At 39.2% G+C, this 18,959-nt stretch overlaps 2 protein-coding genes, 1 long non-coding RNA gene and 1 other non-coding gene across 4 annotated transcripts in view; 2 read left to right on the forward strand and 2 right to left on the reverse strand.

Moving 5' to 3' along the window:
• LOC124384686 overlaps positions 1 to 18,466 on the forward strand; it is a 201,839-nt gene extending 183,373 nt beyond the window's left edge. Inside the window, exon 6 of the long non-coding RNA XR_006925473.1 lies at positions 18,256 to 18,466. This is a non-coding gene — a long non-coding RNA (uncharacterized LOC124384686). The remainder of the gene's footprint in view (positions 1 to 18,255) is intronic.
• LOC124384578 (zinc finger protein 850-like) overlaps positions 1 to 18,959 on the reverse strand; it is a 1,373,244-nt gene that overhangs the window by 1,330,308 nt on the left and 23,977 nt on the right. The window lies entirely within an intron of this gene.
• LOC124384657 (leucine-rich repeat flightless-interacting protein 1-like) overlaps positions 1 to 18,959 on the forward strand; it is a 794,289-nt gene that overhangs the window by 642,145 nt on the left and 133,185 nt on the right. The window lies entirely within an intron of this gene.
• Positions 1,156 to 1,228, reverse strand: trnav-uac. Its single transcript has one exon. It is a non-coding gene; the product is annotated as a tRNA-Val (tRNA).

Raw genomic sequence — 18,959 nt, forward strand, 5'->3', positions numbered from 1 at the left:
TGCCATTTCCATCCTTTTAGCAAAATCTACCACCATCTGCCCTTCCACATTCCTCTCCTTCAGGCCATACCTGCCCATCACCTCCTCATCACCTCTGTTCCCTTCACCTACATGCCCATTAAAGTCTGCCCCAATCACCAATCTTTCATTTCTAGGTACACCATCTACCACTTCATTTAACTCATTTCAGAATTTTTCCTTCTCCTCCATCTCACAGTCGACTTGTGGAGCATAAGCACTGATTACATTTATCATCACCCCTTCAACTTCCAGCTTCACGATCATCACCCTATCAGAAACTCTCTTCACCTCCACTACACTCTTACTGTACTCTTCCTTCAGAATCACCCCTACACCATTTCTCTTTCCATCCACACCATGATAAAACAGTTTAAACACCTCCAATGTTCCTGGTCTTATTCACTTTCCATTTGGTCTCCCAGACACACAACATATCTACCTTTTCCTCTCTATCATATCATCTATCTCTCTTTCTTTACCAGTTATAGTACCAACATTTAAAGAACCCACCCAAACCTCCACTCTTCTCCACTTCTCCTTTCTCTAATGTCTCTGTAGACATTAAAAGAGAATCGGTGGTGGGTCCGCAATGAGTTTCAGCTGGTGTCTTCACCATAGCAACGGTCGATAGGGCTCATGGTAGCTACTGTAGGATTTACTGCTAGATTTCACACCAAACCGAAGGAAAAATTTTATTTCTCCGAATAGAAACGGCAAAATTAAGAAGCAATGACCGTAAAACTAATCTGCAGACATGTTAATTTACCGGGAGAATATATTTACTATATTTTGATTCGAAGCAACCACTGATGCTGCTTTATAATTTTGAGTAGTTTACAGAATAAAAAACATTTAAAACAAGAATAATATCTCCCAATTAAATGTTGAGTAATAGTGCTTGAAGAATATTTAAATACGAATAACAAAAAACACATCTGCTTTACACACATAAGGTCTTGGGTTTAACTTCCAGTGGAACCATGCAGGTTGTAAACAAGAATGAGGTTTATATATTACTCACAAATTGTTACTCAATCCTGGAAATAAATAAAAAGTTTTGCATGTTTCTGCATTGTGCTTGTAACAGAAATGGAGAAAAAGCATTCCAAAATGAGAAGAAAAGGGCCAAGGGCAAGGCTCCACTGGGGCTCAAACCCAGGACCTTCTGCGTGTAAAGCAGACATGATGACCACTACACTATGGAACCTGCTGCTGAGAAGGTTGATGTCCAATGTGCATAAATAAAAACATCTCTCTCAAAATCTCAGTGGCAAAATATTCAGAAAACTCACTGACTCAAATGTTCCCAGGTTTTGCCCAATAATAGTTTTAGCCATGCAAATGAGTTTATTACTGCTGCTGACATTACTGAGTAAAATGCCACTTCCTCAGAAACCACAGTAGGCTCATGACCACCGAGTGAAAGATCTCCAGCATCTTAATGCACTTAATGAGAAAGTGTTTAGAGAAAGTGTATGACAGGGTGGAGAGAGGAGTTGTGGTATTGTATGAGAAAGTCTGGTGTGTCAAAAAAGTATGTGAGGGTGGTGCAGTGTGACAGCAGTGAAGTGTTCAGTAGGAACAACAGACTGGTTTAAGGTGAAGGTTAGACTGCATCTAGGATTGGCTCTAAGCCCTTTCCTGTTTGCAGTGGTGATGGACAGGTTGAAGGACGAGGTCATACAGGAGTCTCTGTGGACTATAATGTTTATGGATGATATTTGTGATTTGTGGTGAGAGTAGTGAGCAGGTTGAGAAGAGCCTAGAGAGGTGGAGGTATACGCTGGAGAGAAGAGGAATAAAAGTCAGTAGGAGTAAGACAGAGTACATGTGTGTGAAGGAGAGGGAGGGCAGTGAATTGGTGCGGTTGCAGGGAGAAGAGGTGGAGAAGGTGGAGGAGTTCAGGTACCTGGGGTCAACAGTGCAAAGTAATGGAGAGTGTGTTAGAGAAGTGAAGGAAAGAGTACAGGCAGGGTGGAGCGGGTGGAGAAGAGTAACAGCAGGAGTGATTTGTGATAGAAGAGTATCTGTGAGAGTGAAAGGGAAAGTTTATAGGACTGTGGTGAGACCTGAGATGTTGTATGGATTAGAAACAATAGCATTTACTGAAAGACCGGAGGTGGAGCTGGAGGTAGCAGAGCTAAAGATGTTTAGATTTTCATTGGGATTGAAGATGATGAACAGGATCAGAAATGAGTTTTTTTAGAGGGACAGCGCATGTAGGACATTTTGGAGTCCAGGTGAGGGAGGCGAGATTGAGATGGTTTGGACATGTGCAGAGGAGAGACATGGGGTATATCAGTAGGAGAATGCTGAGGATGGAGCCGCCAGGAAGAAGGAAAGAGGAAGACCAAAGAGGAGGTTTATGGATGTGGTGAGGAAGACATTCAGGTGGCTGGGATGAAAGAGGCAGATGTAGAGGACAGAGGGTATGGAGACTTATGGGAGAAGCCGAAAGAGGAAGAAGAAGAATTTGTAATACAGCACAAGCACATTATTACTGCATGATACAATAAAATCACATAAACATGTAATGGGATTATTGTGATCTTGTGATTTATTATCAATAGCAACAAATCCAATAACAAAGTTAAAATACCAAATAAAGAAAGAAACTAAGTTCAGAATCCAGGATTGTGGTGTTAAAGTATTAGACTTTATGCAGTAAAAATAAATCCAGGCAGTTCCATGGAGGTTCCCAATAACACAGTCCACACACAGTCTTGATAAACCCTCTTCAGCTACATGTGTAACGCCCACATTCCTCATTATTCTCTAAAAAGTAGCATGTAATTCTCTTATGGGCGCTTCATGACCCTCTGTCCCGTCCACAACTTCAACTCTTGGCTGTCTGTTCTTCTGACACATTTATTACTCTTGATAAATCAGCCTTCAAGAATAAGAGATGTTGTGCTCATTACTGCTTCATTACTGCTGATTCTAATCACACATTCAGCACTTCCTTATATACCGACCATAATCACAGTGTTAATGATCAGTGTAATTACTGTAAACATATAAATGCTGTGGTGACCCCCGTGTGTAATGCTGCATGATGGCACTGCTGGATTTGTAAGATTTGATTGGTGAATACGGGTGCAGTCTTTAAAATACTCGATTGTGTGGGTTTTGGAAGAATAAAATCATTCAGGAGTCTCCTGCAAAATGGTTTTAATTTTTTTTAAATAATAAAAATGACTAAAAACACTAGACTACTAGAGCACACTGAGGCAAAATGTCTAAAGTGCAAGACAGAGGAGAATCGCTGAGTGCTACAGAAATTACTGCATTATTAAAGAAAGGAACATACAAGTAAAAACCTTGGCGTCTCTGAGAAATGAGAAATATGAAAGGAATAACGGCATAAGGAAGAAACCTTGAGAGGAACCAGACTCAAGAGGGAACCCGTCCTCATCTGGGTTTCACTGAATGTCCATTTATTACAGCTAAATGATGTTGAGGTGAAGTGATGATCAGATACAAACTGTAGTCCTGAGTCAGTGTAGCAGACTGTTAACATAAACTACAGTCCAAATCCCAACCCTCAAAACTCCTGTTCTTACTCTGTTTTGTTTCTGCGTGGACTATTTCAGCCTGGTGGTCATACGTTTTTGGACATAGGTGCTCCCAATAAAGTGTTTGTAATACATGAACACAATTAGGATCATTGTACATCCAGTAACATGGTCATTTTTTAAACATATGCACAGAGTCGTTAAAGACTCCTAATATAAATAATACAAAATTACTGTAACATATAAATATCGAAAAATGGCCCTGAATCCTGTATGTACTGTAGATGTTTTGTTTGAAGTGTTGTGATCATGAAGATGAAATCCTGCAGGTTATTTGGGTTTGTACTGAGTGATAGTTATTTCATAAACACCTTATTATAAAATCCAACTCAAATGTTAAATAAAAATTCACTCTAAATATGTAATCAGCGGCGTCTCACCATCACATTCCACTACGGGAGCGCAGGAGGAGGAGATGCCCGACTGCATGGAATACAGGAGAACATCAAATCCCCTGGATGTCTCAGGTGGAAGACTTTTATACCACCGGAAAATGTGTAAGATTATCAGGGTGTGTGGTGTTTTGCACAATGTGGCACTGAGGACCAGTTTCCCTCTCCCTCCTGACCTCCCCCCCCTCAGCATTATGACCCCGAGCCACAGCCCCCTGCCCCACAAGAGGGATATAAACTAAGTGGAAGAATCCATGAGGAGGTCATACAGCGTTTGTAAGGAAGACAAAAATCATGGTTGTTAATAGTGTTTATTGTGAATCTTTGTAGTAAAAGATTAAAATCAAGATTTAAAAAAAGATAAAAAAAAAAGATTTGAAAAGACAGAAATAAAAAATGATCAAAAGACGAGACGATCTACAAGATACAATAGATTTACACTCAGCTTTATACTATTGACTATAAGTGTAAAACTATCATAAATAGCCATAAGAGAAACAGAAAGAGGAAAAAGGCATGTTCAGACTCTCTGTTTCTCTTGTCGTCTTCTTTTTTTTCTATTTCTCCTTTTCTTTTGAATGTTTTCTTGTCTCAGCTGATCAACACTTTCCTCCCATCGCTCTCGGACTCTCATATAATGATCTGTTTTATTCTCTGAAGTCTTCTTTTCTTCCTCACAGAGATTCTGGGTATCCTGGAGCCCCCTGTTGGTCTGAAGCTGTAAGTTGTTCCTCTCCTCTATGTCAAGTTTAGTTTTCTCTCTTTCATCCTCTTGTTTTTCTTTAAAATCCAAAGCGGCCTCCAACTGAGCAACACGTTCCTCCAGTCGCTCTTTGTCTCTGATCAAATGATCTTTCTCCTGCTCTGCACTATTTTTTACTTTCTCACAGTGATTCTGAGTATCCTGGAGCTCCATGGTGGTCTGTTCCAAAGTGACCTCAAGCTGAGCAACATGTTCCTCCAGTTGTTTTTGTTTTCTCATCCAGCTCTCTCTCACATTCTACAGTTTGCTCCAGTTCCTCATTGATTTTCAGGAAGACTGGAGCTCCATGGTGGTCTGTTCCAAAGTGACCTCAAGTTGAACAACATGTTCCTCCACTTTCTTTTGTTCAATTGTCCAGCTCTCTCTCACAGTCTACAGTTTGCTCCAGTTCCTCATGGATTTTCAGGGAAGACTGGAGCTTCATGGTGGTCTGATCCAAAATAAACTCAAGCTGAGCAACACGTTCCTCCAGTTGTTTTTGTTCTCTCGCCCAGCTCTGGCTTCTCTCAGTTATATTCTGTTCCTGCTGCTTTCGCTCAGAAGCCAAAGTAGCCTCCAGCTTTTGCACCGTCTGTAGCAGAATGGCTTTCTCTTCTTTCTCTTCTGTTAACTTCTCTATCATTAGAAGAGAAAATGCATCCAAGTCTTTCACTACTTTCTCCATGTGTTCCAGCTTCTCCTTCATTTCAGCAATCTGCTTAGTTTTCTTCGATCTTCTGGTTTGAAAAAACTTTCTCAACCTTCTGAAGAGCTCCATGTTTATGCCTCTTTACTCACAAGCAAAAACTTTGGAAATGAGAGAAACAGAGACGTTTCCAATTATAGACGTTGCCTTACTGTGACATCACAGGGAGATGCCCCGCCCTCCGTCTGTGACGTAACCCGGTCTCTTTTAACCTGACACTATGCGCATGCGCACATTACAGAGGTAAAGAGCGGATAAAATATCATGTCTTCAAAGCTTTTCTGTTGTTCCTGAGAGAAGAGCGATATTACAGTCATAAATAAGATAAAAACGGCTGTAAACTGTGTATAAAGCGAGTGAATCCGAGTTGAGAACCGGAAGTTGATCGGAGTGACTCTATGAATGTTGCAGAATCATAAATGACCAGTAGGTGGCAGTGTGATGTGTATTAGAGCTCACTGTCACAGCAGGTAATTAGAAGTAGTGGAGCTCTAATGACGTCATTAATAGCGAGGACAAGACACACAGCAGTTTGGGATTCTTTTATTGACTTTATTGATTAATTGATTTGGAGTATGATTGTGTTTCTGATCAAAGTAAGTTCATGTGTATGGAGTAAAAACAACCTGTACATTTCTCACTTCCAGACAGTATTATGAGATGTTCATCTGCTGGAAGTTCATGTTTAATGCTGCATGTTTTATAGGATTTATGAGCTGGAATTAATGTTTTACTTTTAAATGTTTTCTTTTAACCAACTGGTGCATTTTATCTTTATGCTTCAGATGAGTTTAATTAAAAAACACATTTTACTACTTATTAAAAATAAAAGTCATTCTGAGTGAAACCAATTGTTTATTAAATGCATTATTCACTAAATAAACATCAATGAAAACTGGATGATTTGTTTTTATTGAATGTAAAAATATTAATTTGAGGATAATTGAACTTAATGAATGGAATAGTTTTGGATTAAATGAAGACTTTACTGAACTAAACAGCACTGAATTCTCCTTTAAATGAACTTAAGTTTACTGAACTAAATACTGTTACTTATATGAAAATAAACCCGGTTTCTTGAACCCTGTTCGGTTTCAGCCCCACTTTTGGGCCTCACAGCTGAAAATGACCTTCCTGACTTTCAATGGTAAAAGTTCCTGACAACAGTGTGCTACATACACAATTTACATCTCTTTTAAAAGAACACACTTTGGGCTTTACATCATCCAAAGATGCTGAAGTTCCTTAGAAAAAAATGTGTACGTCATAAAACATTATTTTTTATATATAAATACATGAATTCGGTCCTGAAACAATCCAGAATAGTGACGGGTTAAAAGTCACATGTGTAATGAGTTTATATTTTAACTTTGAAGAAAATACAATAAAAAGGAGATTCCTATAAACATTATTCTGAGACTGTGTGTGGTCCTTTTCTCCCTCCGTCTGTTTGAGGAAAAGCAGCCTGATAACCAAATGTACTGGGAATAATAACATTCACACAATAAGCATAAGACTGGTATTTGAACATTAGAAAAACAGAAGAAGAAGAAAGTAATGAAAATAAAAGTAGCACAATGCTTCCTTCAGTGCCTCTGTGAATGATGGAGCACATCTGGACCTTCCTTTTATCCTTCCATTCTACAAACAGCACATCCTCTTCTCTCAGCCAGTGATGAGGCCTCGAGGAGCTTTTTTCAGAAGCTTGTTGGTGATGGTTTGAGGGTTTGTGGACTGAATTTTCCCACATGCCCTGATGTTCTTTTTTAGGAGATCTCTAAACAGTGCTGGACTTGTGCAGAAGTCGTCAACGAACAGTTTGTAGCCCGTTCCCAACATCTTCTCATTAACAAGTGCCATGACAGATGGTCTACAGCAGGGGTGGCCAACCAGTCAGAGACCGAGAGCCACATTTTTTACTGTGTTTATGCAAAGAGCCACATCATACACATGGGCACACATGAACATCACCCATCCCTTCCTCTTACTTACACACACACACACACACACACACACACACACACACACACACACACACACACACACACCTCTGCTCAGCCAGATTTATTGTAAATGTCACACACCAACATAATGACAGAAATGTACTCCTACAGTTCTAAGACCACAGGACAGTCATTTTCAACAATGAACACTGCACTGTCTCACACACACAAACTCATAGTTTAACCAATTCCACAAACAAAAATATAATAATTTACAATAGCGTTTTTCTTTTACTATGCATGTTACTTAGTGGGACTTTTGGCATTCCTTGCCTTAAACAATCCTTCAAATCTGCCTCGTATTCCGTTGTTGCCTCTCAAAGCAATTCTTTCACGTGAGTGTCAGTCAGAACAGATCGATGCTTTGATTTCACGTGTTTCAGGGTAGAAAACACAGACTTTGTGTTTTTTTTTTTTTTATGTGCGTGTTCACTTCGCTTGAGTTCACTACGGTATTTTCGTCAAATGCGCATGTGCGTGAGATGACCATACCGCAGGGGTGGGCAATTAATTTTTACAAGGGGCCACATGAGAAACCTGAATTGTGTCAGAGGGCCACACCAACGATAATATTTTAGGGATGCACCGAAATGAAAATTCAATTCAAAAGGCAATGAAATCCATAATTTTTTGTGTTATGCCTTTTGCCTTGGCATCATCACTGGAAAACTTTCCTGCCTTTTCAAAAACGTCCTCTACAGACGGAGTGCGCATGCTCGGATTGACTTTACTTTTCTGCGCCGCGTTCTTCTCATATTTAGAATGGCAATCGTGATGTTTGGATTTCAGGTGATAAATTAAACCCGACATAAAGAAACTCTTTGCAGATACACCCCCTTTTGAAATTTCAGCATTGCATGTTTTGCAAATCGCTCTCCGCACACCGCAGACATGTTGCTCTTATCCAGATAACCGTGTGCTGGCTGCAATTTTTAATGGCATCATTACAATTGTGTTTCTGCCGTGTTGTTTCGGTGATTTAGGGATTTTAGGTCTGATATACCGCAAAGTTTCCCAGTAGGGGAAAGCTCATTTAAGTCTTAAAAATTCCGTATTGAACTCAAGCGAAGCGAACACGCACATTAAAAACAAACAAACACAAACTTCGATCTGAACGTAAGAGCCGCATGAAACCAGCCAAAGAGCCGCATGCGGCTCGCGAGCCGCGGGTTGGCCACTCCTATGATAGAACGTCAACAATATTTAGGGCATACAATTACAAACAGGCAATGCTGACAAAAGCTAGGCAGAAATGTCTACAAACAATATGAGTTTTATATGATCAGAATCAGACTTAATAACTTACTCATCATAGCAACTTGCTGGAAATTCCTCGAATGGGTCGATTCGCTCTCTTCAAAATGCAAACGATCCTCATCGGAATCACAATCTTCTTCGGATGAAAAGGTAAATTCTTCATCCATTACTGATGTCCGGCTCGTGAACGAATCGTTCATTTGAACTGGTTCTTTTTAGTGAATCGGTCGAACCGGTTCACCAAATCGGACTGAATCGTTCAAAACAAAATAACTCAAGTTACTTACTTTTGAATGTGTATGAGGTGTATGAGAATGGGGTTCTTCTCTAGTTTCTCCAACAGTACACACATTAAACTAAAACATGCTGCTGAACAAGTGATCATCACTGAGCATGCGCAAACCTGCCGATTCCGAGCAGCACACATACTGCTGTTCTCGAGTCACCAGTACTGTATCAAGAACTGTTTCTTTTGGACACGTCCGACATTCTACTGATACCAGCGAATTGTTGATACTGAGCATGCGCGACCTACCGAGCAGTACACGTGCTGTCTGACATTAATACACACACACACACACACACACTTTACATACTGTAAAGGCTGGTGCTGCGCTGCTGATATATGAGCACAGGTGAACTGAGGACTTAAATGAAAAGTAAGTTTATTTACTAACAACTTTAAACATCAACGTTTTGCACATCAGTGCCTGTATTGGGTGATTTAGTGCAAAACGTAAATGTAAGGAACATTTCTAAGATGATGATGATGATTTAATTAAAACAGATAAGCTATATGCCCTCATGCAATAGACATGACTTTATTTAAATGTGTTTAGTGTGCATGTTTATCAGCTGAGATGATATTTGGATATGCATGACGTCATGACGTAAGGACGTAAAAGAACTGGTGAACCGGTTTTTTGAACCGTTTTTTTAAACGAACTGTCCGAAAGAACTGATTCACAAAAAATATTTGGACTTCCCATCACTATCATCCATGGGCGTATGCTTTCCCAGTTCATCTCACCTTTTACACACACATGAGTCAGGTGTGTGTCTGCGCCTCAATTAATGTTCAACTCCATTAACTAAAGCATTTTATTCACCTTAAATAAAGCGATTCTCTTTAATGTAGTTGATGCAGACTCATTTATAAATTAGTTGTGGCAAAAATGCTGATTTCGGATGTAATTTTCCATGAATCTGCTCTATTAGAGATTAAAATATCACTTATCTAGTGAACGTTAGCTTGTTTATAATAGCTTGTAGCATAGTGCACTGACACTAACACACCAAAGCCGTTTCCCATGCAGTGTTTTATTTGGGACGACTTGGTATAATGTTAACATTAACACACAATTAGCATATTGTTTATCTGTGCATTTACTAAATGATCACTGTGCTACATCCGAACTGACCCCACTGTATTTTTATAATCAGTTTCTATTCTGTTCTTAAATGTCTTAATGAATTTGTAAATAAAATGTTAAACATTTTTTTAATTCCTTGTTTTTATTGTTGTGATTATTTTTTTTATGATAGTTTTACTTTATTTATGTAAAGCAGTTTGAATTATTATTGTGATTGACCCAGTCTCCATGCTACAATAATAATGATAGAAACAAAGTTTTTCACTGTGGGGGCATTTCTTTATACTGTAAGTACAATTTGACTGTATTATTTGTGTCCCCCTTCAAAAATTGCTCATGAGAAATTTTATATTTATTGTCCCCTCCCTACTGTTAAATGGAATTTACGCCCATGTCTTCATCACTGTCCAAAACCATCTGAAGAGCTTCCTCACCGGTGTAGTGTGTCATCTTTCAAACGCAGCTGAATGTGTAATAATCTCAGTGGAATCGCATTGTTTAATGCCACTGTCCGGGGGGCGTGTGTGTGTGTGTGTGTGTGTGTGTGTGTGTGTGTGTGTGTGTGTGACTCAACGAACTGTTTTACCTGTGAATAGCGGGGGGGCGTGTCCGCTCGCAGCTCATTATAAGATAATGACCTGAGGTGGAAAGTCTGTGCTTCTACTTGGTTTCACATGATTTATATTCATTGGAAACATATGTTTTTTATTTCACCGACTTATTCTAAAACTACATACTTTAAGCTGTCTAAAGATATATTTTTTTATTTCCTTTTAATGACGTGTTTCTAAACGAAGATCACGCAAACAAAGGTGACAGATGGCGCACCCTGATTATTTTATTCATTTAAAAAAAATACAACATTTTGTTTATATAGTGAGCATACACAAATGAAAGTAGACCATTTACAGATTTAAATGATGTATTACTTTGACAGTTTAAGCTCTTTTTGCTGGCATCTTAAAAAAAAGCTTCTTTGAGCGCCGGCGGCAAATCAGACTCCGTCTGATCCAGTGCGGCAGGGGAGTAGATATAGAATGGTGAGACTGCAGTGCAGACCACACCGCATCCTGTAACCTCAAACGACGACCGTGTCTCAATGATAATATCATTGAGTCTTTTCTATGTGTTTGAAATTTGCGACATAGGATAGGACGACAATTCCAATCACGATGTTTCGCTGGTTCAGTTGTCCATAGAACATAGCCACAGAAGGTGATGGTGTAGTATGTTACAAAGGTGCTTTGCATGACGAATTCCGTGAAGAGAAAACTGTGAGTGCTCGGAGCAACCAGCGAGCGGGCAGGAACTCCAAATGATTGGGCAAGGGTAATAGCCCTACGCACATGAAAGATACGGGTGATCAGCTGAAGTCCTGCAGGAAGATCATAGACAGAGTTCTGGATGGAATCTAGCCACATTCCATCTGGGGAGAACATGTCAGCGTGGTGCAGAATGTCCATCACCGGTCTGAACCGGTCCGCATCAGTTTCCCAAACAAATTCGTCCTTTTCTGGAGGAAACCTGTACCATTTACGAGATTCACGATGGCACAGTTGACTTAAAGGACCGATAGGCTGCTCCAGGCACCACAGGCAAAGATTGGGATAAAGAAAGGCGAAACAAGCATAGCAGGGACCTCTTAAGGTGTCAAAGTTGAGCGATACCCCTCAGCACATGCTTGATGTACGCACACATGCGTTGATGCAGACACCTCCTATGTTCACCAGCTGCCATGTTCCTGCACACAGCATAAAATACACACAACAACAACATGATTTATATACGATATAATCAAAGGATCAGAATTAAAGCGTAGAAAGAGTTTAGTGCTTTTAGTTATAAGGAAACGTTTGTTACAGTCATTTTTTCTCATTGACTAGGGCCATAATCCCTCCATCCAAATCCACATAGATGTTTTGATCCATATCTGTGGAGATGTTTTCTGTAGAAGACTCTTCACCTGTAATTTTATACACTGGGAGCTGTACGTATTGTCTAAACAATGACAAGGAATTCCACAACAGATAAAACATGCCACGGCTGCAAGGATTATTAAAATTGTAGTCCCAGTCTGACCCTATTCTACTCTATTTATTAGTATATTATGTTAATTATACTTGGAGTAAACAGGTTACATGAGTTTGATTAAAATATGGGCTAAATAGGTTAAATTAAGCTACTTCATTGTATCTAATAGATTCTATACTAATTATTAGATCAATTTGTTGGATTAATTAAAAAAGCTAAACTATGAAAGCTAATCTTAGCTAGCCGGCTAGTTACCCATGCTAATGTTGCTAAATAATGACTTTGTACTTTTTGAGTCTTCTACTAAATAATCTACAATATTCTGCCATAATTATTTAGACGACTTACCAGGTACCTGTATGAAGAAATGTTCAATAGAAGAGGATTTGTAATGTTTTTTTAGTTGCTGCTAATCGCTGCTGCTTCTTGCTGCTGTTTGTTTGTTTGGTGGTTGTCAATTTTAGTGTCTCTTTACTTACAATTGGTAAATTCACAAATGAGAAACAAAAGCACGCTTTGAATTATATAGACGTGTCACTCTGTGACATCACACCTAGATGCCCCGCCCTCTGCCTGTGACATCATCATGTCACTCACTTTCTTTCTCTCTCTCTATCTCTCTCACACACACACACACACACACACACACACACACACACACACTCTGCGCATGTACAGATTACAGAGGGAAGATTACGCACAAACCGGAAGTTGACCCAAGTGACTATATGAATGTTGTAGAATCATAAATGACCAGATGAAGCTGACTGAGGTGAACCCCTGAAACTAACCCAGGAACAGAGTAGGAACATTCTGACCACCTGCTGATTTCTTTTTGAGAGACTGCTGAAAGGAAATTTCTTGAACTATCTATGGATTCAGACTCGGTCGACTTCATTGTTTTGAATAGAAGTGACCAAACTGAACACTTGAACTGAATCTAAAGAGTCGAAATCATCAAATCGAATCTTTTCGAACTGAATTGACCAAACTGAATGGACTGAATTATTAAAATGAATCTATTAAATAGTTCTTTCTGATGTTTTTCTACTAACTGCAGTTGTCAAAAGTTATACTTGAACTATGATGTTATGAGGCTGCATTGGAACTAAACTTTATAGTATTGTGTGATCAGATGAACCCATGAAGAACTCATGTATTGTAAACTGATTTAATCTCTGTGTTATTGTGATTTAATATTTAAACTGATGCTGTGAATAATGTTCAATAACTGTTTATTTTATTACTTTAACTTGTGTTCATGTAAAATTGGGTTTAAACAAAACCTTTATTTTAATTCTTAGTTAAATTTAAATGTCCAACACTTTAATAATAGAAACAAAACACACACTATATTTAAGATATTTATTTATTTTGAAGGAAGAAAAAATATTCAGTTACAATAATCACTGATATGTTTGTACTTTATTATATGTAGGACATGTCCAGCTTGATCTCCTCTTTTTCTTTCTCTGGTTTTCTTTCTCTAGTGCTGAAGTCATATTGCTGAACAGCTGTACAGCTTCCTCCAGTCACTCTCGGGTTTCCATCCTCATTTCTCTTCCCTCACCTAAGAATCTTTGTTTCCTCAGAGATTTTCTGTGACTCTTTGGGCTTGTAGAGGTTCAGCTTTCTGTTTCTGCTGTTTCTCATAGTCAGAACCCAAAGTGCTCTCAGCTGAGCTACATGTTTCTCCAATTGCTCTTGGTTTCTCAGAATGATCTTTCTCAAGCTCCTCAGTCTTCTTCTGTATCTTACAGTGATTCACAGTATCCTGGAGCTCTGGATTGTAGGAGAGGAACATATTAGAACTCCAAACCATATCTAGTTTAGCCTTCTTTTTCTAGTTTAGCCTTCTCATCCCATTTATTTTTCTTAAAATTCAAAGTCAGCTGAGCAACATGGTCCTCCAGTTGATCCTGTTATCTCATCAGATGATCTCTCTCATGCTCTGCTCTATTCTTCTCCTCCTCACAGTGATTTGGAGAATCCTGGAGCTCTCTGATGGTCTGGATCTGTAAGTTGTTATTCTTCTCCATGTCTAGTTCGGCCTTCTTTTTTTTCTCCTTCCACTTATTTCTCTCAAATTCCAGAATGGCCTTCATCTGAGCAACATGTTTCTCCTGTTGTTCTCGTTCTCTCATCAAATTATCTTGCTCATGCTCTGCACAATTCTTCTCTTCCTCACACTGATTCATGGAATCCTGGAGGTCTCTGATGGTTTGAAGGTATTAGATGGTCCACTCCTGCATGTCTCGTTTGACCATCCTAATTTTCACCTGCCATTTATTTTTTTTCAAAATTCAAAATGGCCTGCAGCTGAGCAACACGTTCCTCCAGTCGCTCTTGGTATCTCATCAAATGATCTTTCTCATGCTTTGCAGTCTTCTTCTCTTCTTTACAGAGATTCAGAGAATCCTGGACCTTTTTGATGGTCAGAAGCGGTAAGTTGGTCCTCTCCTTCATGTCTAGTTGGTCCTTCTTGCTTTTCTCCTCCCATTTATTTCTCTTTAATTCAAAGCTGGCCTCGAGCTGAGCAACATGTTCCAGCAGTTGCGTTTGTTCTGTCACACAGCTCTCTCTCTCACATTCTACAGATTTCTTCTGTTCCTCGTGGAGTTTCAGGGAAGACTGGAGCTCGGTGATGTTCTGGAGGTGTGTGTCGTTTCTATGATTCATGTCCTGTTCCCGCTGCTTTCGCTCAGAAGCTAAAGTAGCCTCCAGAGTTTGCACCTTCTGTACCAGAATGGCTTTCTCTTCTTTCTCTTCTGTTATCTTCTCTATCATCAGATTAAGAAATGCATCCCAATCTGTAACGACTTTCTGCATGTGTTCCAGCTTCTCCTCCTTTTCCGTAATCTGTTTATTTTTCTTCTGTCTCCTGCTTTAAAAAAAAAAAGTCTCCTACATAGATTTTACACCAATTTTATCCAACCATGAAATAAATCGTGTCAGCGTCCAGCAGCAGGTTCAGCATCTCCACAATGAATTCCACTGATGCTTCATCTGCTTTAGATCCACTTGAGCTTCACCCACCAACACTACACTGATATGGAGCAGACTGCCAGTGTCACACTGTATAAAAGATAAAGGCGTGTATGCAGCTCTATCACTCATCTCTTTATGAGGATAGTAAAAGCTAATGCAGTGAATGAAACAGGATAATAACTGGATATCACTTAGATTATGCCATGACGCCTGCTATGCTTTTACACATAGAGCAACAATATTTCTTTTTCTCTTTCTGTATACTGCATGACTTGTTTAGTGGCATTCATGATTAGTTTGTTTTGGTGACAAAAGCGTCCATTTGCACACTTTTTAAATGATGAATAAAAATAAAGATAAATAATAATAAAAAAAAGTGTTATTGCACGATTTATAAAGAAAAATAAATAAGGAGTAATATTACACAGAAGGTACAGAAGTGATATTGCACACGTTGTATTTTATTGCACAATGGGGAGAGTATTTAAGTGTTTATGAGGTAGACGCCTCGGAGAAGAAGCTTTTCTTGTGCCTCATGTCCTGATGCTCGGTGCTCTGTAACATTGGACAGACGGCAAAAGTTCAATCAGCATATGGCTTGGATGTGAGGAATCCAGAGTGATATTCTGTGCCCTCTTTTCACTCTGGATGTGTACAGTTCCTGTAGTGTGAGCAGGAAAACACCAATAATCCGTTCAGCCTTTAGAACCGTCCTCTATCTATCTCTCTATCTATCTATCTATCTATCTATCTATCTATCTATCTATCTATCTATCTATCTATCTATCTGTCTGTCTGTCTGTCTGTCTGTCTGTCTGTCTGTCTGTCTGTCTGTACACGGTATATATACATTATTTTGCCGAAAGTTTGCGGACACCTGGTCATAAGTACGGTATGTGCTTTTTGAGCATCACAATCCACATTTAGTCCCAGTTTGTGCTGATATTTTCCTCCACTCTTCTGGGAAGATGTTCCACTAGATTTTGGAGTGTGCTTGTGGACATTTGTGTTCATCAGCCACTAGAGTGTAAGTAAAGTCAGGTAGAGATGTAGGTGAGGTGAGGAGGTCTGGGGTGCAGTCAGTGTTCACATTCATTCCAAAGGTGTTCAGTAGGGTTGAGATCAGAGCTCTATAGCAGGCCACTCAAGATCTTCCTCTCCAAACCATGTAAACCAGATCTTCATGGAGCTGGTTTTGTGCACAGGGGCATTGCCATGCTGGAACAGATTTGGGTTTTAACAAAAACACACTACACAACTGTGTGCCTCCTGCTTTGTGTTAACAGTTTGGAGAAAAAAACACATATTGCAGGAAAGGTCAGGTGTCCCAATACTTTTGTCTAAAACAAGACAGAATTACACATACCACAGTGTTTGTGAGGGTCGTGTTATGAGTCACATATGACTTGCACTTTTAAACAGAAATCACATGATTTATATTAACATAGAAACAAATTCCTTTTCATACGGAGTCTTTACAGAAATATGAGTGCAGTCAATTGTGTTGATTACATTTGTAAAACTGAACATTGCTGCAAACTGCATTTTAATTTCAGCCTGTTCTTGCACAGTGAAGGGAAACCTGATGTATCAACTACCCACCTTAATAATAACATCCAAAATGACAGGCATTATGACACTCAGGGGCAGATTCCAGAGCTATAGCATGAGATTTAATAGAATGATATTATATCTAAAGAAGGTCTTTGTGAAAAGATGAATTATATATAATATTTATATGAAACCTTTTCCTGCCGCCCATTTTCCGCTAGAAATAACCTGTTGTCATTAAGCATGCAACCATGCTATATTTGGACAGGGATGGATGGTTCAGCACATAGATCCAGGAGCACAGCTGTAGGAATCGAAATCACTTACTTTAAACATAACTTATAATAAATGATAAACTCTGGGTTTTAAACAGAATTAAATCCATAAGCTCAGAAAATCACCGTTCTAGGGGACGTCCAGTTCCCTTTATCCCGGCAGAGGGTCTTCATCCTCCACCTGAAACACGTCGTCTTTTCTAGAGCTCATCCCTGATAATGCAGATTAGCTACAGGAGGAAAAACCAAGCGATCAATCCTTTGGGAGAAAAATATTATCAAATAGATAATCTTCTTCTTCTTTCAAACCCACTACCTGCATGTCTCCCTGCACCTTATCCATAAACCTCTTCTTTGGTCTTCCTCTTTTCCGCCTTCCTGGTGGCTCCATCCTCAGCATTCTCCTACCGATATACCCCATGTCCCCCCTCTGCACATGTCCAAAACATCTTAATCATGTCTCTCTTATTTTGTCCCCAAAATGTCCTACATGTGCTGTTTCTCTAATAAACTTGTTTCTAATCCTGTCCATCTTTGTCACTCCCAACGAACATCTCAACATCTTCAGCTCTGCTACCTCCAGCTCCAATTCCTGTCTTTTACTTAATGCCACTGTCTCCAAACCTTACAACATCTCAGGTCTCATCACAGTCCTATAAACTTTCCCTTTCACTCTCACAGATACTCTTCTATCACAAATCACTCCTGCTATCACTCTTCTCCACCCACTCCACCCTGCCTGCACTCTTTTCTTCACTTCTCTGACACACTCCCCATTACTTTGCACTGTTGACCCCAGGTACCTGAACTTCACCTTTTCCACCTTTTCTCCCTGCAACCGCATCACTCCACTGCCATCCCTCTCATTCACACACATGTATTCTGTCTTACTCTTACTGACTTTCATTACCCTTCTCTCCAGCGTGTACCTCCACCTCTCCAGGCTCTTCATAACCTGTTTACTACTCTCACCACTAATAACAATATCGTCACAAATAACACAAAAACACAAATAATTAATAATACAATTATTAAAAAAAAAAATAATTAGTAAAAAAATAAAGAAGCAGGAAGCTGATAAACGTATTTAAATGTGACATGTTGTGATCTAATTTTAGTGGATAAACAGTTTAATCTTAGCATGTGCTAAACCTAGTATGTACATTATCACCAAAAGTATTGGAACATTAATGGAAAAAGTGTTGACAAGGCAAATTCTTCACCGTCTTAATGAACCTAAATGTGTAACAGTCATTTTTTAAGATCTAGGAAGAAATATTGTAAGTCTCTCAGGATAAGGGCGTGTGACAAATGATATACATTTCTTTTATATTCATACAGACCCAAAGCCCACAGCAAAGAGAACTGGATCAGACATGTCACCACCCAGGAAAGCTCAAAAGCCTCGACTTGATGCTGCTTCACCTGATCCTACAAACACAACACACACAACACAATCTCTCATCTCCAGTGCATTAGAAACACTACAAAAGTCCTGTTCTGATGTTTTACCTACAGACAGGATTCATGCACTTCTCACAGGAACAAGTGAACTTCCTGTTCTGAGAGATGAAGAGAAACATATCATTTCTGAGTTTTGTGTAAACGAGGTCAGTTCTTATCTTCTGTTTTATTTAGTGTGCATGCGATTTAAACACTTTATTCTTTAGCTGTGGATTTGAGTTTCTCATTTATTAAAGTTGATCCATAATTCACTGGTCCTGATGTTCTTAAATTGAACAGTAGATATGATTTATCATGTCAAATTTTGTACATTTTATACAATATCTAATAGTTTTCCTAAACCCAGTCTACAGTCAAGTCTTAACTTCCTAATATTTGTTTTAAATACATGATTTAAATACATGTTTATTCAGTTGGAAGCTTAAAAATTTCCTCCATCTCATGTAGTCATTAGCAGAGACGTTTCTGTCTGTGATTTTGGAGAAGATCAAGGTGGAGAGAGGGTTTATGGGACATGATCTCCTGCAGTCTCTCTGTAGGGTTTATGTAGGCGTGTGTCAACAGAGAGGAGACTCTCACAA

Source organism: Silurus meridionalis, chromosome 4 (genome assembly GCF_014805685.1).
Source record: "Silurus meridionalis isolate SWU-2019-XX chromosome 4, ASM1480568v1, whole genome shotgun sequence".
In the NCBI taxonomy this organism is placed as follows: Eukaryota; Metazoa; Chordata; class Actinopteri; order Siluriformes; family Siluridae; genus Silurus; species Silurus meridionalis.